This window comes from Diadema antillarum, unplaced genomic scaffold (genome assembly GCF_040938485.1).
Source record: "Diadema antillarum isolate AM-2024a unplaced genomic scaffold, OU_Dant_1.0 scf00000201, whole genome shotgun sequence".
NCBI classification, from domain to species: Eukaryota; Metazoa; Echinodermata; class Echinoidea; order Diadematoida; family Diadematidae; genus Diadema; species Diadema antillarum.
Window position 1 is genome coordinate 1,332,962 of NW_027271090.1, and position 27,184 is coordinate 1,360,145.

Consider the following 27,184-nt stretch of genomic DNA (forward strand, 5'->3'; position numbering starts at 1 on the left):
ATTGACCTTGACCATTTTCTTCACAACACACACACACACACACACACACACACAATCACACATACACACGCATATATACGTATATAATGTCCAAATTGTGTGAAATGAAACGTCTTTACTTTGATTATTTTGGCCATGGCTCTGTGGTTTGTTTCAAGGAGCCTAAAAGGTGCAAAAAGTAGGCCCACAAAGCGAGCTTAGGAATCACGTAGTCCACGCTCATCATGTATCACCGTATTGAAAGCCGGTCAGGGCATCCATGACTAACTCGTTTGTTCGTTTGTTTTTTTTTGTTTTTTTTTGTTTTTTTTTTTTCGTTTCAGCCTTCATTCGAGAAATATCAATATAGACGCGGTAAATTGGATTTTGATAGAATCACAAACCTCTCAAGCAGATTCTAGATCATATACCATACACGATGCAGAGTAAACGATATAATTCTGTTTCATTGTCTGTAGAGATAACAACTGCGCAATATATTACGATTTGCAAAGTCATATCCCTCTCCTTCCATTGTCTATTGCTCTTTCTCTCTCTCTATTTCTCCCTCCCTCTCTTTTATTTCTTTCTTTCTTTCTGTTTTCTGTGAAGGAGATTATTTTGACGGGAAAAAACCCTATTTCATGCACAAGCAAATGACGATGTGCCTCTATGTTTGCCCGGTCATTTTACTGAATGACCTATTCCCGTTTAAGCATAACATATAATGCTGCCAGAATTTGGAAGATGGAAACTACGAAGAATACATTTCCGAATTTGCGCTTTACCCTAGGGACAGGCATGAAGGAGTTGTTTCATTGTTGATATCTTCGCGATTTTCGTTTGCTTATAGCTTGCCAATAGAATACAGCAACAACTCGTCCATTCAGTAAAGAGACGTTGTTCATGATTGTCCTAATAGTCTTTGAACTGAATAGACTAAGAAATGGTTCTGCAAGTCGTTAAAAAAAGACAGGAAAAAAGGGGAATGAAAGAAGATGAAGAAGAATAAAAAGTGGGAAATTCACTTATCGTGTAAATGTGTTCGGACCAACTAGATTTGCACAATGGAGAACCTTGTGAATGGCATTTAATTGAGAACTCTGACGTCATAGCCAGGTGGCTACCTGGCGGTAATTGCAGAAATGGCGGGAGCGACCACATGGCAAAACACGGGAGCTCTCCCGAAAGCAGACATCATTACTGGCATACGAGGGTGGCTCGAATCTTGCTACGGGAGAGAAATGCGAGTGCTTCTATCTGTTTGTAACAAAATTTTGCCACGAGAATCGAACATGTTTCTTGAACGTTCCTTTTTATCAAATTGAGTCATGAGAGCTAGATCATTCATGTACCTGTGATTACGGAGTATACATTTATTGCGTTTATTTTCACAATCTTTTTGGGGAAATTTTGGGAGCTAATGGCATAGACTTTAGTCTCTTTCTCGCTTTTAATCCGTACACGTTAGTTGGTCTGTGCTAAAATATGGCACATGCGAGCATGACACGAAATTCTGAATCTCTACGCTATACCAGTATTCGGGGCAGTAAATGAGGGTTTCCACATTTTATGAAGAGGGGGGCAAGGCAAGTATGGGAGGGACCTGGGTATTGCCAATTTCCTACTTCCTGCCGTTGTGATACTCTGCCAACAGCATGTGTGAACAGTGCGTCCAGTATCTGACACAGCAGGGGGACACCCCTCCTCCCCCCCCCCCCCCTTCTTAGAGTCATTGTCATTGCGCCTGTTAGGAAACATCTCACGTAAAGGTAGTCGTGCATATTACGATCATCGCCCTCTCCGCTGTGGATGTAACCACAACAATAATTCACCAAGACAGCTAGTTGCCAAGGTTTCTTTGCTCCTGAAGCGAGTCTGAAGGCAGGCTTTACTCAGCTCCAGGAGGGAGGTTGGTGAGCTAAACACGCGACCGCTGCAAAGAAAAAGTGACTCACAGAATGATATCAACGTAAAACGACACACAGACGACTTCGCTAGCTCCTACTATGCCTCAGAGCCAATATCCGCGCTTGCAAAAAGTTGTTGAAAAGATAAAATCCTATGACACAGTAAACAGATATGGATAATCACATCAATTGAAGAAATACAGGCCATTGCCTATAGTTTGTACATTTCAAATGCTCGAGCTATACACTGTATTCGAGCTTTGCACGAAGCACCAGTCACGAAAACTATAATTGGCTTGAATCAAAATCGGTCAGGAGTACTAATTTTGGTGTTCCAACGCAATCTTGTGCATTATTAAACAATGGACAGTTGATGGTTTGGATAGGGCGCAAAAATCAACGCAGTGCGTGTAGAAACACCATAATGAAGAAAACACTTGATATGTTGCTGTTAGCATTTGCCCCCGAAAGTTTGCTATACAAGTAAAACATCACAGCTATTATAGCTACCTTCTTCGACATGATTGTATACCTGTAGTATACGCACGTATTTTTCGTCTGTTTGTTTGGTTGTTTGCCTGTTTGTTGTTGAATTAATCAGTTTGGTAAGGTATCGCTTTCAGTGCAGCAAGGAAGAGTTTAAAGCTTGTTCATCAAAGCAATAGTTGAAAGGTGGGTCTCCTCTTATCAAATATAAATCAATAAAAAAAAGTGGTCATTTATATCCGAAAAAAAAGCTTTCGAATTCCGAAAACGACACTCGGCTCTTAATTCTACTAGCTGCGATCAGTTTACACCTATAATACGTATAATATGGCAGGAAGGAGACGCTGCTGACACTATATTGCTGACATTTTATCAGGCTGTATTCTAAAGAAGTTTGTCTTCTGCCGGCTGTTTGAGACTTCAAGTAAAACAACAATTGCCTTTTGGAGTAACAACAAAACGGCATGGACATGAAACATTATGACAGCGAGATTGTCATGGCTATAAGATACGGTGATATTTCGTAGAAACGGAATCTACTCACCACAAAATTAATCGCCTGAAGACGGCTTGATGGTGCTGAGTGGACACTAGCCAGCGACTGGTCGGTGTGTTGACATCAGGTGTAGATGATACGCCAGGGGCGAATCGAAACTGGATGAGGGTCCCGGCGCACTATTCCTACGGCCGTAATCCACACGACTTTTGCTGCTTCATGGAATGGCTTCCTGATATCGTCCTCTGCTTACTCGCCCGGTAGTCTCAAAACGAGGTCGCGACTTTAGCGTCGAGCAAGGAGCACGGAGACGCGAAGTGCCCTGCAATTTCAACAAACGAAGGACAGATTTGTGATAAAGCTCATGAATCATGTTGACCGGGGTGAATACGTTCAAGAAGGGTTAATCAAGCTCTCTATCGCGTGATATAAACGTTTGATGATATCTTCAAACCAAGCTTACTTTGAACCAGAAAGATGAAATTGGGTTAGGTATTCCATGTCAACAGTCACAGCCAATAATCCGACTAGAAAATTGCCTCGGCTGGCAGCTCCTTCTTCATTTCCTCAATCTCTTCTTCTTCTCCTCTAAACTCTCCACCCTCTCTCTCTCTCTCTCTCTCTGACTGTCTGTCCCTCTCTCTTTCTCTCTCTCATTTTTTTTCTATCCATCTCTATCTCTTCCAGCATTGCAATTTGTACACATCTTGAAATGCATCCCGTTCTCTAGACAAATGTTTTCTATTATCATTTTTCTTCAAAAGATAGTTCTGCCTAATTGTCACTCCATCGAATTACGTCTCTATCTCCCCTCGTTTTCTTTTTCTGTTTTCTATTAACCTCTCTCCTCTTCTCACTAGCACTGCGCTCCTATATTCCCTAAATCGCAGTGGTAGGGTTGTGGACGACAGACAGGGCCCCCGGGGGGCAGCCGGTGGGGGTACACTTGACGGCGTCTTTCAGCCCCTGCGACACCAGGGCAGGCGATCTTCGAGGAGAAACACAAGCCTGGAAATTGGAGAGATCGGGAGAGGGAGGTCCCCTGCAATTCCGGGAATTTGCCTGATCGTCTGTCTTCCTCAAGACATGCACTTTTCCCGCCACTTTTCCCCTTTCCTCCACCCCTATTACTGGATTGCCCTATTAGTCCAGGTGGATGAACTGCGACCCGAATTGGTCTCAGTTCGCTTTCATGCAGTGCGCGCACCGTCCCGTGCCACCACCTTGCAGGTACAGTATACCTATATAGTGCGCGCCCGTCTGAGAGTTTCAAAAAAACCGTCGGGGAAATAATTCGCATTTGAGCAAGGTAGTGTCAGATTGTCACCTCGCTACCAACAACGACGACGACGACGACGACAACAACAACAACAATATCACCATTATCATCATCATCATAAAAAAACGACAAGAACATCAAGAGCAACATCATTATCATTATCATTATCATCAACAACAACAACAACAAAAACAACGACAAGAACAACAAAACTCGATATTTATGAACAATATCGATATCGTAAAGACTTGACGAGAGATTTCAAGTCTGGCGGCACTGAACCAGATTTTTATCTTCGGGGTACTAGTAAACGTACAACCAATTTATTCATGTAGTTTTACAGAACTTGATTTTCTTGTCGAACAGCGTATACAATGAGAAGGTATTTTTCTGTCTTTCATCTTAGATTAAGCACTTAATTTGACCATAATGACCAGATTTCGTTTCAAAACAATGTAAGTGATGAAGAGAGTCATAATCAAATCATTATCAAGAGCCTGTGTTGTATTTGATTTCGTTGTTTTTCTCAGGCCATTGTCATATTAAAGTTGAGACATTTTGACAGTTACTGATAGTTTTATCATGGCGAGAATGCTTGAAACTGGGCAATGTGCAGTTGTGAAACCATGCCTGATATAATTACTTCCAAAGGCCCAGTATCGTGGTGGTACCATGGGGGTGGAAAGGCTGGCCCGGCTCGGATATATCCGAAAATCCCGAAAACGAAATGTGTAAAGCTTTATCACTGATCTCTATGTATTAAAGTACCAACACACACAGCCGAAGAATCTCTACTGGATTCGATCGTTACCGATGAGTGTACGCTTCGATGCACATTATACGCTCACGGGCTCTAATTGTGGTTTCTTTAAGGACAAGTTCACCTTCATAGACATGTGGGTTGAGTGAATGCAGGAATATTAGTACAACACATCATTGAGAGTTTGAGGAAAATTGGACAATCCGTTCAAAAGTTATGAATTCTTAAAGTTTCAGCTCAGTCACGGCTGGATGAGAAGACTACTAAAGCTTGTGATGTCACATGTGTACAACGATGTAGAGAAAGAGTAAAGAAAAATCAACATATTTTCACTTTTCTCGCATAACAAAAGAATACTCGACTGCTCTCTTTCAAAAGGCAGGGGAAATAATATTACCATTAACATACGTCAGTAACAAGTTGAAGAAACGTGCACTTTATTCAAAAAGTGAAATTTTGTGAAATTCTTTTTTCATTTTCCTTATATCGTTGTACGCATGTGACATCATACACTGTAGTAGTCTTTTTATCCAGCAGTGACTGCGCAGATACTTTAAAAATTCATAACTTTTGAATGGATTGTCCGATTTTCCCCCAAATTTTTAGTGATGTTTTCTACTAATATTGCTGCATTCACTCACTTTACATGTATATGAAGGTGAACTTGTCCTTTAATGTAGCCCGGTGGGCAGTGCACGAAGATGAATTCATGAATTCCCATGCTACCGGGTCATCACACCTCAGTAATGTCTTTTACAATACTATTAGGATCAATATGATGAGGGTAAGTATGTAAGAACAAGAAACGTATAACAAGGGAAGGAAATATCTTACGATGATATACGCGATATCAAAACCACCACAAATATTGTCTGCTTCAAGAGTATACAGACGGGGGCATTGACAAGATACGCTCTTCTTCCTCCACCGAACAGTGTTTTATTTTTAGCAGTGATGCTAGAACTGAAGGTGAATGCTAAAAGGCACTAGAGTGTTTTTGCAAACATTATTTGACCATAACTCATTCTCATAAGGAAATAAGTTGCATTCGTACATCTTCGTATGTTTATTTTCTCTGTGAAAGTGTTCTGCTTTTTTACAACCCCTGGCAGAAAGCTAAGAGAACAGTTATATGACCGACAGATATCTTCCCAGTTTCATACAAGAAGAGGCCCATCGATCCATTCCCAGTTTTGCTTTGTGTTTTAATGTTTACCACAATTGAAAATAGTAAGAGAAGCAGCATCTTTAGGCACTTATATTTATGGTAGTACAACGATTGACAGTGAAATTGAATAGGCATCTAAAATGGAAGCCACTGGTCATTGTTAGCAGTGACAGACCTCGATTTTCAAGTATTCCAAGAAATGGATTTACATTTGTCCTTTTACATCATACAAGCAACGCTAATCAGCTGATTAAAAAGTTATTATCATTATTCACCATCATCACATCAGGTCATCATATATCATATCATATATCATATCATATCATATCATAAAATTAAATCATACCTATCACAAATCCTAATATAATAAATTATCATGTCGGTATCATATATCATATCATATCTTCATCATGACTGTGTGTTACAACTTTGTCACTCTCATTGTGGAAACGATTAATAGCATATGAGTTTCACGAGTCTGATATCAGAATGATCAGGCAGCAATGTCGTCGACAACATTAAAGGAACTAATGATCTGGCGAATTTGTTTTAAAATGACATATTTTTGATACATGGAGCCCATAGTAATGTAATATGTGTTATAAATCAAGATTAGCTGATGAGAGTTATATGTGCGGGATAAGTAAGATTGATAAAAAACAACAACAAGCAAACAAACACGCACACACTTACACACACACACACACACACACACACACACACACACACACACACACAATGATGTCTCCTTCCTTCTGCCGCAGAAAAGTTACTTGCCCTTTAATGTTCCCACCCCTCAGTTCACGAAGAAAAAAAAATATCCGATGGGAGATATCAGCGGAAGTCATGGCAAAAACAAATTGAACATAAACGCCATACGTTCCTACCAAGTGGAAGTTAGGTTCAATCAGTCGAATTACCGCCGTCTGGTCTTTACCCACATCATGTAGCGATTCAAGACACCAAATAAAATCAAAGGCAACTCTTGTCTCTCATGCACGTCACGTACATACACACACACACGCACTTTATACACATGCACACACACACACATGTAGTTTATAAGACATATACATTGCATGCATGATGTCTACACATATATTCTCCAATAAGCACACACATAAATAAATCATACACACAAACATACACACACACACACACACACACACACACATATTATACATACACATGTATACCAAAATACATAAAGACATAATATACATGCATAAGCACATACTGTCACGCATAAATGCATACTTGCATGAATACATAATATACCAAAAGTTGACATCATGTACAGTATACCTTTAATAAAATGGCCTGGGAGCGATAGTACACACTGCAGTATTATCCACGTATGCGTCCAACTTTGCCGTCCCTTTTCTTGTAAACATCTACAGGAATTTTCAGTTCACCGTCAGCGTGACTTCATCACTTTTTCTCCCCAAAGATCTGGTATTTTCTAGAGAGGAGAACGCACCATTCATTCTTCCCGGGCGGTTAAAGGTACTAGTATACCTCGCTGACAATCCAGCAGCGCTCGCAGTGTTGTACATTGATAGTTCGTTGCCTTGCTACTGGTGTTTCACTCTGACGTTCAGCGGTGCGTAAACTCCAAGCAAAGGGCACACGGTTTCGACGACTCACGCGCGGACACGTCCGTGAGATGACGAACCGCGCAAATGCTTTTTAACTCGAAGGTTAGGATCTCTCGCGCAATATTCCTCGTCCAGTCCAGCGAGGCTATCACTGTGCCAGGGGCGCTGAGAGGGCAGCGTTTATGCGTAACGTTGACGTCATATCAAAACACACCCCGCAGTACAACTATCACTACTTGTATGCAGCTTCGTTTACAACTACTTCTATGACTATCACGACTGTTGCTGTAGGTATACTCCTACGAATACTACTGTTTACTTTACTAATAGTTTGTTTATGGCTATCCGATGTTCTTCATTTTATATAACAAATAGCGCACCCTGAATCTCTCATTAGGTAAATCATAAATTTGTCGTGAATAATCATCATCTGATATTTTACATTCAAGACCATTTATTACTCCAATGATGTAAGCCATAATCAGTGCAAGATTTCAAAGAGAAAAAAAAAGTGCTTCGAAGCAGCTAATACCATCGTTACAGATTCCGCTACTTTTAGAACTATGACGCTGCGCGTAATGGCCATGTCCCTATCATCACTGTCATCTCCAGACCAACGTCATCATCATCATCATCTTCATCATCATCATCATCATTATCATCATCATCGTCGTCGTCGTCGTCGTCGTCGTCATCGTGGTAGTAGGTTCCTGCGTCATGTCATGTATAGAGGACATCACACTTTGCTAGATTCTTTGTAGAGAGCTTGTCCACCCTAATCTGCACTACATTCCTTGAAAGATATCTGGAATTGAAATAGCCGTCGCGGGGGGGGGGGGGGCATCCGAAATGATATGGGCGGGACATTATGTTCGCCCCTTGGTGGTACAATGTACCAATATCCTTGGTACACTCTATCCATATAGACCTTTATTAATAGAAACTTAGAGACTGCTCATAGTGGTGCTAAAGGAATTAATAATGCTGAAGAACTACATAGATGAAATATACATGTCCATTTTGGCAACAAAAACGAACGGGGAGATTATGTCTGTGATCGTGACAGAAACGCAGGGTAAACGTACATGATTTATTTGTCATGAACAAGAAAGAAATATGGCACAACAGTCTGTAATTCTAAAATCCTCGTGCCGAGTACTTCATGAGCGGGTAATCAATACCTGAATTAGAGATTCCCCTTCTATCTTGCCCGTGAAATATGATCGTGTGTGTGTGTGCGTGAGTTTGTTTCTCATGGATAACATCCTTCACTCAATCCGATCATGGTATGGCTGCTCATAACTGGATATGTCATTACAGGGGCATTTTGTTTTCTGTTGGTATTTTGTATGAGAACTTTTATTGTTGCTGTTTTACTCGGCGAACCAAGACCAAATGGCTCCAACCTCTCCTCACTGCTCTGCGCTGCGAGCCTTGGAATCTCAGCTGCGATCGACCTATGCATTAGACTGTAGCGAACGATTCTCAAACCAGCGTCCGCCTGTCCGCACTCACCAGCGTATCAAAGTTCGCGTCGCGGATTCCTTTCGGCCCGGCACGCCACGGATGTTTTGGAAGGCGATCAGAACTACGCATCGGTCTGCAGGACGGGTGACGAACTGATCGCGGAATAATTACGGCTATCATTAGACGTGATATATTGGGGTCCTCTAAATGACAAAAGTTCAAGTGTGGTAGAGCGCCTTGCCAAATCGCTGCTGTCTAGTTAGCCGTCTTATTTTGGCAAGACAGATCCGATGAACTCGGGTGGGTATAGGAGGGTAAGGCATGCAGGTATTGGAATCAGACCTCCCCCCCCCCCCTGCAACATCTCCGCTGAATTCCAATCTACTGCAACATTTGATTGCAGTCCTTTAAATCCAAGCAGACTTTCATTTACGATGATAATGGCACTATTATGTTCATCCATTGTTTTGAAAGATACAGGGTGAGCTTACCCAGAACAGACCCAAATACTTGTGGAATTAAAGATGAGAGATTGTACCAAAGATAGATAACAAGGATACAAACTGAACTAGTAAAGGTGGCAAGTACCCATCGCAATTCATGTTTGGTTTTTTTAAGTGTGACTCCAAGGTTTAGGAAATAAATTCATTCTCTTAAAAGTTATATTTTTTCTTTTGTTTATGACATGGCAGTAGTAATTATATTGGAACGTGCGTGTTACCATGATCCGTGAGTCTTTCCAATCCTAGACTACGTTCTCCTGTTTGACTCCCTCCCTTCCCCCCCCCCCCCCCCCCCCCCACACACACATCCCCACACCCCACCCTTCCCCATTTTCTTCTTTCCTGGCCGGGGCCCAACTCCAGACAGCTCCCCTCTTCTTCGACCAGCCATGGAGAAAAGTATGACGACAAGGGGCCGATGACGGGTGGAAAGACATCCGATAAGTGTACACGTCATTGTGGCGCTCCTATCACAAATGGGCATCCAAGGACGCGGAAGAGACCGTGGCGCTATACTATATACGAGATACCACTGATGAACATGCCTTGGTCGCGCACCGCGGCTTCGCAAAAATATGTCGATGCTAAACCGAGGGAAGTGTAGAGGCTGAAAATGGGACTACCGCCGCTCATCATTTGAAGTATAAAGGGCAGGAATGCTAGCAAAGTATTGGCACAGACGGGGCTAACACCGGTGGAATGTAGACAGCAAGATGGAAATACGATTCTAATTGGGCTATGGCAAATATCTCTCTTAATTACCAATGAGAAGCCTTTGAAGACTTAAGCTAAAGTGTGTGTTTTTGTCTGTTTGTTTCATTGTTCGCCATGTATTGCAAACATTTTCGATAGTTATGTCATCATAAGATGTACAATTTTAGAACTGTTTCATTTTGATACGAGAGTTGAGGAAATCAAATATAGGTTAACATGTTCCCTAAAATAAAGGTTTCTCTTTACTTCACCACGGTTCCTGAACAAAACTATGTAGATTTATTCTAGTTCGAAATCTGCAAGGGACTTATCTGCGGGGAAAAGTGTTTTTGAAAATATTTAGTTGCTATCTTATTTTTTATTCTTTTTGAATTGTTTAAGGATTGAATCCCACATCCAATAGGAAAACATTCTTTAAGTAAACTTTTGCAGTGGTTCCGACAAGGATGATGCAACGTATCTGAAACATATTGTAAGAAAGTTCTAAAAAAAACGTATGTGCCCTAGATTAAAGGGGCATTCCGGACGATTTTCATAATTTCACATCATGTAGTACATAAATCAACAGCTCCATGTATCGATCCGTGGAATTTATTGTGGTCCTTGAGCAGAGAAACCAATAAATTGAAATTCTTAAACAAATTACACTGAACAGTGATGATGACATCAGAGCCTCATATATTTCAGAAATGTAGCAGTGTAGTTCCATTACAATACCGCTTGCTCAACAAGTTCACCTGTGAAAAATCCATGCATACCTTTTTCTTTTGTTCTGCTTCCTTGAGCCCCAACTCATGCATTCTTATGGTGATGCTGTCATGTCATCATCCTTGTTCATTGCAATTCATAATAAATTTTGAAAACATTCTCATTACTTATCCCAATCACTATAAATTCTGAAACTCTGTACTCAGTTTGACTAATTTATAGTTGTTCAAATGTAAAAGTCTGAAAATCATCCGGAGGTCCCCTTTAAGGTCCATCATGCGTTACGACGACAATTAGCTGAATATGCTTTATGAGTGACTTGCTTTAGGTAGAACGGATTTTATTTGCATCATATCACTTCTAGTTATGGTACTTTTTTCTCGTATTTTCTCTCCCATAATGACTTTCTATTTCATTTCCTTTGCCCTTATCGCAAGCACTCTTTACTGAGTAATTTTCTTTACTTTTTTATGCAGAATATTAATCTCTTCCCTGTACGCATCCCTACCTATGTCTGTTTATATGTAAGTCATTCTGTCTTTCTTTGTCTGTCTGTCTGTCTGTCGGTCGGTCTCCTTTTCTATCTTGTATATACATGTATGTATATATATGCTACTAATTATTAAACCTTTCGGAACCCCGTCATACTCCTGGATGTGTCGACCCACGTGGGCCGCGGGTAGGCCCCTTGATTTGATGGGATGACATGGCGGCCGCTGATTGAAAGCGAAGGGTGTGACGTCATCCTGGATAGAGCACGTGTTTCTTGGGTCATCGCAGGGTGGATCCTATATACCCTGCGACCGACTCGCGAGTTATGCCTTGATGGCTGGGACTCGCATCCCATCAATCTCCGTCGAACTTTAAAGCAGCCGTCGCACACTTGGCACCATAAGCACTAAAGGACAACCTTTTAATCTTACGAGGAATCTCAATACGGCCGACTCAGTTTCTATACCCGTAACTGTCCCGATGTCACATTGGCGTCACGACTCGTAAAATCTAAAACCATTTCAGTCTTCTTCCTTTTTTTCACACGAGGAAAGAAACCTATGGGGAAGAGATAATCACTGTCCATCTTTATATCTTATTAATAACATGTCTCCGCCGTTCAGATGAGGAAAGCAAAAACGTGAATATGATTTTGCATCCAGATAAACACGAAGGGACACATCAACCTGTGCGCCTGTGCAGAACAACCGTATTAGTATGATTCCAATTAATAGTAGTGGTGGTGGGGGCTGTATAAGTCAGACTCGTGGCATACAAAACAAGACATAACAATTTTTAGGTCGCTTGATTAAAGCTTTTCGTCAGTGGTATGCATTTTCTTTGTTTACGAAATGATAGATACTCCACAATAACTATTTGCTTCAAGTCCACTCCACATCAGCATAATCTGACCAAGACCTTCTGTCTTCTCCACAAAACCAAGGCTTAGACGTTGTGAAGAAAAGGTTACTATATAAACACAATAAGTTACCACAAATAAAATAGGGTAAACGAAGGCATCTGCAACGACAAAAAATTCGTTCCCCTTCACTGCCCTTTCTGTAAATAGATTCTGTAACCGTCGCACATTCTTTAAACGTCAACTAGAGAGATAGAGAGAGAGAGAGAGAGAAAGAGGAATAAACTATTTATGACAATAACAATATTCTTTCAATCAATTATTTATCTTGCGATACAAATAAAACATATATCTCTAACTGAAAGGAAAGAAAAGTCAGATATCCACTTCTCTGTGCCTTGTAAACTTCAACAAATACTTTAGGTATAGTGAAAGTATGCTTTATATTCCGATGACTCGTGAAGTTATACCAGAGAACGTTGATCGAAGAAAACGACTGGTAATTTTGCATAGTGGAAACCAAATCACTGCCAATTATTACGTGTGGAATGCCTTCATATGAAATGATTTAAGTCTAGAATTGCATCTGCGCTCGAGGATGTAAGGAGACGTAGTAAATATTTATTCGTGATGTGTGCGGCCGCAAGAGATATCGCACATGTCGTGGTTAAATTGAATCAAACGGCGAAGTTTCTTTACGCGGTTTAACGAGATAAATTTACCCTGTTACACGCCACTCCGGACCGAGCGCCCAGTCGCTGCGGGTCCGCTGCCTTCCCCCTGCTGCACAATCAGTTAACTGATAACGCCACGGATTGAGTTCGCGACATTTCCGCTAGTCGACAACGGACGAAAGATGGCGACGATTTCGTTGTTTCTTGTTTCTTGTTCTTGTTTTCAGGCAAGACTTTCTGACAGATTGCGTGTGTCTAGCTTTACAACAGCCAAACCTGGTTTTGACACGGGCGAGCACGTGGCAGCGTGTCATGCTATTCTCGTCAAAGCTGACCTTTTGTAAGTGGTACTAGTAATCACTTCGGCTAGGGAACCCCAATCACTTATTCGCACTCACACACGTACACACAGACACACAGACACACACGCACTCACAAACATACACACACTCTCTCTCACACGCACATTCTGACACGCATTGATCACACACATACTGTCACGCACACACCACACACACACGCACACACATTCATACACAAACAAACACTGACATACTAGTATGTTCGCCACATACACACAGTCATACACAAACACACACATATACACGTAAACACACAATATCATATACAAACACACCAACACAAGAAAAACAACAACGCCCCTAAAGAATCTGAATGTTGGTCACACTTTACTCAAACAAACACATACTGCATCACATGAACGTCACAACAGTTGCTGGTAACACATCATCATATACATTCCATACGTACAGACATAGTACATGCACACACAAACGCGCATTTACACAAATATCCGCACACACACACACATTTAGGACTACATCTCTAATACATCCCTAGCCAACTCAGCCTGTGCTTCAGAACACATGACCACTGATGTCAAGAAAAGTTTAGACGTGATATGGCATGAGGCGCCAAAATAGGACTCTTTGTCAAAAGCAGAGTACATTGTGTAATCTAAAGTCATTTCCTATCTGCACTGAAGAGAAAGATATCCTCAGACATTTTTTTTCTAAACATGCGGTTACTATTGATGATTTCCCACTCGTAGATTGTCCTCATACCTAAAATGAAATGCATGGGTGTTATAAAATATCAGAAAACAATAATAACGCTCTCAAAGTTTAAGAAACTCTGTAAGGCAATACAAACCAATGCACACACATCACATACACACGCACCAAAACGAAGTCATACAGGCACTATACTCACTATCCGCGCTCTGACGAGAATCGGTGTGCCGCCATACAAGAACTAGAGGCGAAGTGCAGTTTCAACGAAGTACCCGTACTCTGTGCCGCCGATCGGTGACTTTTTAAAAAAAAAAAAAAACATAGCTCTTATCAATTAAATCAAGAAATGATTACAATTACCAGCTGAAATATGCAATGGGACTAAGCTCGAGATCGTCATTCATAAAAAAGGCCTATATAATTATATTAAAGAAATCAATCCGCAAATGTCAAACATTAGAACATACAAGACGTTGATAGATATAGCAGTGGGCGTGAGGAGGGTTCGGGAAGACCACGAATGAGAACCTGAGTGGGCTAAAGACCAGCCACCCGACATACCATGGTACTGATACCATCGACTGAAACTAATCCACCGATCTAAATTAAGTTCTCCCATATCACGTCATACCTATCGGTCTTCGATAGCTCGTTAAAGTCACACAACGGAGAGAAGAAAAAAAGATAGAAATCGAAAAAGATGTACTTATCATCAGTAAGAGTTCTTATGCGAGCATAACGCTTTTCGGGGCAGTTTAAACGACAACAAAAGCAAGAAAAACTCTCTTCTCTTATAGGCTTGTAAAACATGGTAGATGTACGATGAAATTAAAAAAGATACTCAGCTGCGGTGAGTACTATATAAGTAGGCACAATCGTTTTATGAATGAATAGATTAGATTAGATATCGGTGCAAAATAGTGCATATAAAACACACACACACACACACCACACACCCATACACACATAATTATACTAAAAGAAATTACTATAAACATCTTCATGTCAGATGAGAGGATCCATATGAATGTCCCATCGAGATGTTTCTATTTATGTTCTATCAAGGAAAAACGATTTTAACAACTTTGCGAATTTTAGATGTTTCGAAAGAAAGGTCCTCCTCAAGCATGCATTATATATAGTTCATTAAATAAACTCTGTGCAAACTGAGAGGCCATTCGACTAAAAAAACGCAAATTCCCTTCTTGCAACGTTATACATGTCATCCCTCCCCCTCACCCCCACCCACCCCCCCCCCTTAAAAAAAAAAAGAGATTCCGAGCTGCTGAAAAAAGAAAGAGACATCATGCGACCATGGCACAATCATAATATTTCTACGGATGTTAATATCGTGTCTTTTGTGCTTAACAATAAAATACCAATTAGAGTGTATGTGAAATTGACAGATATTGGCTATAGTTTGAAAAATCCCATTTCTGTATCTACGATCATCTCTTGGGCGTTAGTTTCATTTCTTAAAGTCGATTGGGTCTTGGACGCAGGTGACGTCAGAGTCACGTGACACAGGCAGCTCATTGTGGAGCTTCTACAGGTATTCATGCTTAGTAACTCACTGATGATTAATAATCCAATCTCATATCGTGTGTCGTGTGTGTGTGTTTTTTTTTTCATAACTCATAACGACTCCTATCTCGTGGATATACATTCTAGACCATTGACTATCACGCATGAGTATAAACTTGGCCCAAGGCTTACGTTGAGTTATTCGGGGCAGGCAGCGGGTTGCCTAAAGCATGCAACAGAGTGAGCTCTTACGGGTGACCTCTGGCTGACCGCCTGACGAAATTAAGTGTAATTGCGCCCTCCTGCTTTTATTACTGTTCATGTATATCTCCGAGAATTTGCCAGCTCCACGGTTACGTATTAGAAAACTACCACTAAATGCACATCAGCACAGCAGCGTTACAAACGCCACACTCTACACTAAAGGTATGTGTTGTCTTGGGCGACAGGCGAAAGTATAAATACGTCGTTGACAGGGCAGACTAGGGTGTTAGCTCGATAGAAGCTAGAGGTCATAACGAGTCATAGTGCTGTTTACCTAACCAATCTATTTTTTCCCCAATAGTTAGATAAGTAGTCTATGTCCTCACAATAACATATCTGCACTACATCTTACATGTATTTCATTTCATTTCATTTCAGTCATTCATTTAAGCACGGCAACATACTTCAGTCCGAAGACTGTTCTTCCGCAGGTCCGTGCGGATAAAATACAACATAAATATAAAGAAATGAAGAACAAAACTCATAGATAAAAAACAACAAAACATAGAAAACAGAAAAACACGGTGATGGAACTACGGCACACATCTCGACAGAAACAAACATGATTAATAAAAGATAACCATGTAGGTGCGCCTACAATTACTACACAAGTATAAACACGCTCAAAATAGCACACGCATACCGACACCTATACACGAAAGAAGAAATAGCTAGAAAGACAGCTAGATATCAATAGGTAGATAAACAGATAGATAGATAAATTAATAATTATATATATATATATACATATATATATATGTATATATATATATATATATATATATATATATATATATATACATCATTATACATACATATGTTTATAATGTACAATAGAAAGAGAGATAAAGAGAAAGATACAGTGTATATGAGTGCGTCCATGGATAAATGGATAGTAAGTTAGATAGAGATATAGAGATGGATTGTTTTTTATGACCAGCTGGTGTCTATCAATGTTATCATTTAATTGCTAGAAAACTACTGCATAATTCCAGCTATTTTTATCATGATTTTTTTTTAATTGTTCTAATATTATTTACTAAATCACTTAATTTTGTTTTGATTAAACTTGTATTAAGTCATCACTTTGCCTTTTCTTTTTTTTTTGGGGGGGGGGGGAGGGATATGGGGGATGTAAATTAAGGGCATTATATTTTTGCTGACGTACCATTCTATTCTGTGTAACCATTTTGTTTTTGTGCGATTTGTAATCATTTAATGATTGTTGTAAATGTTGTAATTGATTTTAATTTGTTCTAATAAAAACAAAATTTTAAAAAAAGAGATAGATAGGTAAATAGATAGATAGAAAGATAGATAAAAAGTTAGTCAAACAGTAATAGCATGTGTGTACACAAATCATTGCATTTTACAAAATGACCATCGGTAAATTAACACACTTCAAACCTTTTTTTTTACCCTTGTTCTTGTTTTTGAAACTTTCCTCCCTAGCTCTCAAATAGCTCTACCTCTTTATCACGCTCCTTCAACTGCATATACAACATACAATATGACACTCGAGCTGCGTGTATATATAACCGAGGCATTAACATTATCCTTTGTCCGCTGACTGTGAAAGGCGGACTTCGGCGGCTATTTTTGTAAGCAAAACCAAAATGGTTCATTATGATGTCATTACAAAATGTCGTTTTTACCACGTCATAATGGAGTAAGGGACAGAGTGCCGGGCAGTACAAAGTCAATTTGCTGAGGTAGCTTAAACAAGATGCGACACAAACAGACATAAAAGGGAGAGTGAAAGAGAGATAGAGAACGCCAGACGTATATAGAATAGAAAAGAATAGAATAAGATGATATAAACATATAGTAAAATAGAATATATAGAGAAAGCTAAAGAGAGAGAGAGAGAAAAGAGATGGACTGACAGATAGTAAGAGGGAGAGGGATAGGGAAGGAAAGAGAGAGAGAGAGAAGAAGAATTTCATTATTTCACAAAGGTCGAAACGTGAATGGTATATAGAATTAATCGCACATTCTGGACAATTTGATTACACAGAATTTCAACCTCATACGTGGTACATAGAATTTGATTATATCGGAGTTCAACCTCATACTCAGTACACAGACATGAAGACACTTATTTTTTTATCCCCCTGCGGGGAGGGGGGGGGGGGGGGGAGGGGGAGCAGTATAAAATACAATTTATTTTTGGAAGGTCTTCTAATCAATTATGTCGTGAATGCTATTTGCGTGTGCTCCAGAGGCAGCATTTGTTAGTATAACAGAAGAGCTGATGATGAGTTATTTTCGCTGTCATTCCTCATTTGTATCTGTCCTTGCCTACCGTCTCTTCACCAGTGTATGAATCAGGGGCGCATCCAGGAATTCCGTAAGAGGGGGGGGGGGGGGCAAAGCATTACATATTTCTGGTGCCACTTCCGGGTTTAATCAGCTGACAAGAAAGAAAAAAAAGGCTTTAGCCGGTATTTTCTAGTACCACTTCCGGGGTTAATGCCTGACAAACAAACAAAAACAAAAGGTTTAAGCGCAATTTTCTGGTGCCACTACAATCGGCTGACAAGGATCATCGTGCGGTTTTTATGCATACTTTGCTTTAAAAAAAAAAAGAATAAGGGGGTGCTCACCCAATGGGTCCCTTTCATTTTTCTTTTTATTTGTTTTCTCTTTTTTTTAAAGAAAATTAAAGGGGGAAGGCGCGCGCCCATTGCGCCCCCGGATCCGCCACTGTGAATTAAATCTAATGCAATAAGAGAATGAATATATCATACGCATACCTTTTTTTTTCCACTCCACCCTCGGCTGTATAGAAACCCCACTGTTTTTTCACCGGCGCCTTTTCCTCCAAGAGAGCGAGAAATTGAGACACCGCATCCGCGCACTTGCGAGATGTCAAGAACGTTATTCACAGAATGTCGGTAGATCCCGCTTTGGAGTCTTATAAAGACCTTGTCGTGTGAGAATATCGCATCTGGGTAATGTATGCGAATAATACCTATATCTATGGTTATCTGTACATGGCGAGATGTGGGCCTTCTAAAGCAAACGCAGTCATTATGTGCCTTGTCATTATGGATTCATTCTACTCTTTTAAGCTGGGTTTTTTTCTTGTTTAATCTCCATAGGGTGATCAGCTGGTGATGCAATTGCAAGAGAGCACAGCTGTGAGCACATGATGTTGATAAAGTTGTGTTTTAGGGGTTGCGCTTCGCGGACATCTATTTTAGCACATTCCCATTTCTACATAAAAATACACATTAATAATATGGATCAACAACACAGCAGCTCCATGTTCATACACACATAATTATGACTATTCATGTGCACTTATACTAGAAGTACAACAAACATCATTATAGACAAGCATAAATTCATAACCACGTCCAAACTTACGTAGATGCCAGCTTTTCACATGGACAATGCTCTCTTAACAACTACCTACCTCAAGTACACTCACAATCACTCGGGGCATACATAAGGACAGGCAGACAGACAGACACAAACAAACAAACACTCTCACACACACTTAAATTATTCAATACATTTATGTGCGTGTGTTTGTTCATATGCATATCTTACCTTGAATATTCATATACATCCACATACACACACACCCTCAAGCACACACACACATACACACACACACACACACACACACACACACATATATATATATATATATATATATATATATATATTTATTTATACTCATATATAATCATACCTGCATAATGTTTAAATTAACATGTATACATAAACACATACAGAACTTCACTTCAAAGCTTACTCGTGAAGAGGCTGTGAAGAAGAAAGCTTCAAAAACACCGAGATTTTAGACAAACTCGATTTTTTGGGGTTAACATCTTCAGAATCTGCTGCACTCTCATTAGATGTGTAAATGAATGAGGACTTGAGCCATATTTTTTCCCTCTCATAGCGTGTCATAGCTACATGTGGTTCGTCATACTTCGCGCGCACGCCATCCTTTGCGCGCGCGCCATCTTGGTCTTTGCTGCACGTGTCCGGAGCGGTTTTTTCTTTCCTTCGTTCTTTCTTTCTTTCTTGGCTGCCCTTGGAGCGTTTCGCCGTTCAGCGGATATGACGGGGTAGACTACCACGTGACGTCACTACCGTAGTCCACGTGTCAACATTCACATGCTTATCAGTCAAGGTAGGATTAGTATATATCCTCGTTCACTGGAGAAACAGCGATAACTGTCTCAAATCTCTTTGGCCTTCCAATAACACACATCGGGAACGTGACTCTTAATGCCAATATATACAGATAGAGAGGCATTGCATTTTCCACCTGAAACACGTTCGCAATAACGAAGGGAGTGATAGCAACTATCCTTCCTACCTAGCAAAACTTCATAATTTCTTTTTGTTTTCTATCTTCTTTTTTTCTCTCTCTCTCTCTTTGATAATAGCCTTTAACACTTTTCCGAAGTCTTAAAGCTCGTGTGTCCCTTTTGCAATCCTAAAAATTCAATTAGATTCATAAGCTGATAAATATTGTCAGAGGCAGGTATAATTCAAACCTTTCCTCGGAATAATAAATCTGAAAACTTCTTTATGATGGAGGGAGGAAGCAATGGATTTCCAGTGAATTTATTCTGAATTATTCTGACTTTTATCTCTTTTTTTTTGGGAGGGGGTGGAGGTGTGTCACTGCAAGATTTTATGCACGATTTGGGGAGATATTGTTCTTGAAACATACAACATTTCGTGACGTCTGCTATAGGGATTATAATGACCTGTAATTCTAGTTGGCAAACCATCTTTACTCTACACAGAAGACAATTTCAGAGCACTAGATCATCTCTGCCCATTCACACAAAATCAGCTAAAACAATGCCGGTCTGGTTTAGTGCACCGTCAATCTTCACGTTTATGGCTGACTTTTTCTTTATGTAAACATAATATGTTTGTGTGCAAGCATGCAAAGGTTTAATGGCGTCAAAGGCAACATCATCCTATGAAAAAAGCTGCCATGAAATAACTTTGTCTCTATTGCACTAATAGAGAAAAGTGGTATTATGCTATATATGATTAGCTCTTTCTCGATTGAATCTAACTCTGATCAACATGAGTTCTTGTCCATTGATGCAATGCTATTTTCTATCTATACCAACATAATACATATCAGTCATGGGGAACATCCTTTGCAAAAATTTCTTGTCAAATAAGGAATTAATTGCACATGATTCAGACTAAATGAACATCGTGTATATAAGGGAGTTGAAACCCTCATATTACGCTGAAGTTCACGTGAGGTAATTTGTACGTGCTCTGAGGTTATTCTAATACTAATTGATCTTCAGGTTCCATCCAGCAGTGATGTGAGTTAATGTTCACACATGTGACGCCGGTTCAGCAGCTTGGCACGGACGCGGTTATTAGGAGATCACCGAGGCGACGCGAAGAGTGATTCGACATCTACCGCAGATCATCCCCCTGCGCTCGTTATGCGACGGTAGCTTCACGTTCATCAATTCTTGCCTAACAGCGCCCTGGTTTTGCCCTACTAGCACACTCCCGCGATATTGGTCCCTGGAGAGGAGGGGGGGGGGGGGGTTAGGGTAGGAGGGATTACCACAGTTGGTTGATACTCGCAGTAAGCCCACCATATCCGGGACAATACACTCGGGGACTTCATAATCAGTGCAGCTGGTGCAATCGTCATTTTATTACAAGAGTGTATTCATGCTGCTCTGAAAGGAGGGGAAAAAAGACAGCTGCATATCACCCTGTTTTGTTTTCTTCGTGTAATGCCCTGACTCTGTCCAGATCTGTAAGAGTTTGTGAACGTTCGTCCCTCCGAGGCATCAGTTTGCATGGCCTGGGACTGGCGGACGGCACTTCCCAATCTGGGTCACACAATATCCCCCCGAGTCGCGGGGCGCCCGCGATATGTTGACACTTAGGGCCGCTCTCGGGCGACGAAGAAGTCAGCCTGGTTTGACCGTTTGAAGACACCGTAGACCCCAGCGCAGACCTGGGGAAACTCCCCGCAATTTGCACAGTGAAGGGCCGAACCTCGCGCCTGCTTTTCATGAACAAACGAGATTTGCATTCGCCACGAGAGGTTTATTTGTCGTCTCGTGTCACAAGATAAACGGCGTCGCCACTTTAGTGTGTTTACAACAAGGTCGATTTCGCTTTTCCGCCGCCACGGTCGAATGTCCTTGAAAGCGCCGTTCACTATATATAGACACACGGGGACCAGCGATTTCAGCATACAGTGAATCCCTAAACACCTGCATAGCTCATTAGACAAGCCATCTCTGGTGCAACAAGAATAGACAGGCAAGACCAAGTGAAATCAATCAGAGCCCACATCCTATTCTTCTTGTCAATCCGACCTGTCTACCAGGGCATCCGATATCGTGGGAGGAGGGGGAGGGGGAGGGGAAGGTGAGGGGGTCAGAACGACATGAAGCTAACCTGTGTCCTACATTGATATCCTCTCAACACTTGGAAACAGCAACATAAGACTTCATGATGTTAAGACAAGAGAGGGGTTTTGGGCCCTCATCTGCATCATTGTTCAGTGACACTTAACTCTCTGAGACAAAGAGAGTTCGGTGTTCTCTGTGGATGATATTACTTTTTTTTTGATAAACCGTTCAATATTATTGATATTAATGTTCTCTTTATTACCACAATAGATAAAACAATATCTTTTCAGTGCTTAATAAAAGGGCAAGATCTACGTAGGGCCTACATAAGTATATCTGTTTCTTTTTTAAATGACATCATTCGTGTATAATACTCTATATTGTATTCGAAAAAAACTGTGCTTATCAGATGAATGAAAGACAAATCAATAACCTGTACCGCTTTGAATTATGTTTTCTTTTTTTTTTGATGATGGAAATAAACAAAGTATTGAATTGAATTGAATTGAATCTGTTTGAGCATTTTGTTACGTTGCGTGAGTATGAACGCGAAGGTAGTGTGTGTGCGTGTATGTGTATGCGTGTGTGTGTGTGTGTGTGTGTGTGTGTGCGTGTGTGTACGTGTGCATAAAAAGTGTGTGTGGGGTTTTTGTGTGTGTGTGTGTGTGCGTGAGTACATAAGTGAGTTTTAAGACGTCCTTGCCGTAATAAGGATAAATGCATTATATATTCATTGAGATTTTCTTCTTCTGGTTTTACTTGAAAGAAATCTTAGCTTGATGCTAGTAGAAGTAACAACGAAAACACTACCAATGATTTCGATAACAATGATGGTAAATTTAATGGCAATAATACATTCCAATGCATGAACTTAATCTAGGCGCGTGCGATGTAGAATAAGTTATACGTCTTGCAGGCAGCAATGGAGGTATTCATTGAGGAGAGATTACAAATGATTTGTTGATTTTTTTTCCTTCCCAGCAAATTCAATTCGGCCACCATGTGTGACGGCCCTATTAATTCTCAAGGTTTAGAATAGTCTGGAGTAATAAGAATATTCAATCATAACCTGAACCCCAAACTGAGCTACTCGCACGGCGACGAAGAAATAAATTGCCGCGTTGAGTTAAGGACATCCCATGGAGTAGGGTTATCGTGAATGGTATAATGATTAATGTTCCATACGGGGAGCAGCCAGAATCTCATGGCAAAATTTCTGTTCATTATTACCATTATTCCTGTACTACAGAAATTTTTATCTAGGCTCTATTGTTACCTCAGCGATAGGAATTTGTATCGTATTGTGCAGTAACTAGGAATTTTTTTTCACAATAGTCTTGCTTACACATTTACACGACCAGTGACGACTGATCAGTCTAAAAAGAGAGGTGATAAGAGAAAATTTTGTGAGATTTGACCTAACTCCCCCACCTCATCCCAACCTTTACGATTATTCCTTCAGTCTTCCCTAAGATTGTAATCATAAATTTAATTATATCGAACAAAGTCGGTAAATTCGCTGTCAGGTGCAAGTATAACTTTCAGACTTTAATACACACATTTTACTGAGAACTCTTAAGAAAGACGAAATTAAAGAGTTTACTAAGACTGACTTCCAACTCCTGACCACCCCTCCCCCTCCTTTTTACCCCATCTCCTCCTCAACCCCATCTTCACCAACTCTCCCCTGGGTTTATATATTCCAGTGATGATGTGATAAAGTGTTGAGTAATGGGCTTTACACGGGGTAATACCTTCTAGTCTGGTCGCCGTGTGAGATCTGAGCAGGAGGCCCAATTGGTATGGATTAGTCTCACCCCAACGACCAAGATTCATATTATAGCTTGAGGTAGTGAGACCAACCTCTACTCCAACCTCCTCCCCCCCTTCCATTTCTCCATCTTGTTCTCACACATGTATCAATTCTGATACAACGGAGCTGGAATCTGACGATTTCGCGCATCAGAAACTACAACATTAAAAATTGACGAATACGGAGAAATCATACTGCATAAGCAGACAATATTGTTCCATTCGACAGGAAGTCAATATCCTTGCAATTTTCTCTGTTGTGGTGGATTTATGCATAAACGTATTAAAACATCATCTACACTAAACGCAAACTACTAAAAAATAGCAATCAAAGCCTGAAATGAGGCTACTTTGTCACAACATTATTTTCTCAATATCTTTCCAGGGCAAACAGAACTCTGAGAGCCAAGAAACGACTAGCGCCCTCACAAAATATCGTACTCCGTTTTTGCGCCATCTTATCTGACAAAAATACATTAGATCACCTTTAAAATGAATGAAAAATAATCAACCGCAAGCACAGGAAAGACAGAGGAAGGATAGTGTTTGAGCCTCTTCGCTTGCACAAGAAAAATTATATCATCATGTCATCGTACTATACAACTAAATCTATTCATTGTCTGAAGATAATTATCCATTTCTCATGACTATATACGTAAAGCAGACCAGAAGACCTGCGGGAACCATCTGATCAACATCAAATTTTCCGCCTTTTGGATCGGAAAGCTATTAAAGGGGTATGTCAAACTGAAAATTAGTTTATGTGAACAAGAAGCAGAAAAATTAGAGGAACAGGATAATGAAAGTTTAGGCAAATTCTGATAAAAAAAAATAAGAAGGTAAGGATTTGTTTAAAGATGTACTCAATCAAGCGCAAATTGGCAACTCCGTATTGTATAGTATGTGAGCTCACCTTTCATTTGCCCTATCTGTGCAAAAAAAAAAATCCATAAAATCCTTCCCTTTTTGTTATTGATGACATATTTTCTCTGCGTGCATCAGGCAACGTTGTGTAAAATAATATTTATTACAAAGATTGTATAAAGGTATATCTGCAAATAGAAATGTCCTCGATGGAAAATGAAAAATTCTTATTTCATAATAACAGAGCAAATGATGGGGGGTTGGGGATGAGCTCGCGTGTGGCATCACGGAATTGTCAATTTGTGACAGATTTTCATGTTGGATTACCTCTTTAAATGTTGACTAACGTAAAGGTTTAAATACTGCTCGTTATTCACCTGCTTGGATACTTGGCGCATCTATCTCTTCCAAACTGGGAGAAGTGTGTGTGTGTGTGTGGGGGGGGGGGGGGGGGCTGGGGGTGTCGGGGGATTCTTTCTACTCCGGGTATGTGTGTAAGTGGAAAGGATGACGCAATTCAGTGTATTCTGCGTGCATGTGTGTGTTGATTATAGATTATGGGCAACGCGCGCGACCTTTTGGGTGAATTAGCGCGTCACAACAAGACGAACGTCACAGCGCTGTTTGATTGAATACCTAGCCAGTGTGTTCGGCTAAACACCATTTAACCATCTCCGTGCCAGTGATTTCAATATGCACAGATTTCACACATATCCTAAGGGACAGGAACTTTGAATAATGTGGCACACATAGGATTAAAAATGGTGGTAGCACCGTGGTATTATAGAGAACCAAACTTTGGGTTCCATAATTTGGGTTCGAATCCTGACCTAATCTTGTAAAGAGAAATGTTTTACCCACAATGCCCCTTGTCACCCACGTGAAAAGATCAACTTCCTGGCCCATGCCGGGGGGGGGGGGTGAAAATAACAGGGTCATAAAGTACAGCAATGAATGAAGCCTAAAGAAGTTGAAGGTATATGGAACATTCAAGACCATTGGGAAGATGTTCTCAACTAAAAGGGACAGATTAAAAGAACAAGGATGGACCAATGATTCGAAAGTGTTTGGAAGAACGGAAACTTCCTTTCAGACAAGGCACGCTCAATCTCTAGTTTTTGTTTTTGTTTTTGTTTGTTTGTTTGTTTGTTTGTTTGTTTGTTTGTTTTTGGTCTCCTTTTCCCTTTAACGTGGTTCTCAATTGCAGCATAATTTCATCGATTAATTCATACTTGGTACCATTTAGCCATTTTCTAACCCCACTGAAAATATTCTCTGCAATACTTATTAATCTTATCTACTGCGTCTGAGGGCCAGAGATAGAGAAAAAAGAGAGATAGAAAAGAGAGAAAGAAAGAACAGGAAAAAGAGTAGGGATAGTACGCCTATATTGTACATAGAGAGAGGTAAGGGAGGTAAGAGATGGAGAGGGAGAGAGAAGGTAGCTATTACAGAGTGAAGGGTGGGGGAGGAGAGAGATCAACTCCGCCATTTCGTTATGTTCCAGCTCTCTATTTTTTTTTCTTTTTTTTCTCTCTCTCTCTCTGTTGCTGCTTGATGAACCAACGACCTACATCTGAGCCAATTTCGAAAACGTGAGTGCGCCATCATGCGGTCAAGTTGCTTTCCTTTCGACATTTTTGACGTGATATGTGCGTGTGTGTAATGAGTTTACACCACACAAAACATCTACACACGCGGAATTAACGACATCGAATCATTCGGTATTATCCACACTAGTGGAAGTGGCATTTATTGGTCATGGCCGCTGACGTCATAAATGCGGTAAAATTCTGTTAATCTGACATCAGTTCGCCTCTACACTCATTTGCATTGTCGTCCCTGTCTGGTGGCAGAACGTGCAAACTGATCCAACGCACATGCACAAACATACCTAAACGGGTTTTGCGTATTCTTCTTGCAACAAAGCGGTGCGAGCATATTTTGTTGAGCGAAATACATAAGAGGATCATTTACAAGGAGTATTCGTACGGGTCTCCCTGAATATAACACACACGTGACGACCAGAAATACAAAGAGAAACACTTGACGGAATATATGGTATCTGTATCGCTTTTAAAGAACCTAATGCAATACTAGTCGTTGCTAGTAGATAGTATACTCTCTCCCCGCCCTCAAACAATTTGTGCTATTAACATCAAAGGCATACAGGTTGAATATCGTATATCTATACCTAGCTTTCTCTACCTCTA

The 27,184-nt window shown here is 40.4% G+C and overlaps 1 pseudogene; it reads right to left on the reverse strand.

Moving 5' to 3' along the window:
- LOC139723875 (cholinesterase-like) overlaps nucleotides 1-27,184 on the reverse strand; it is a 116,001-nt pseudogene that overhangs the window by 35,147 nt on the left and 53,670 nt on the right.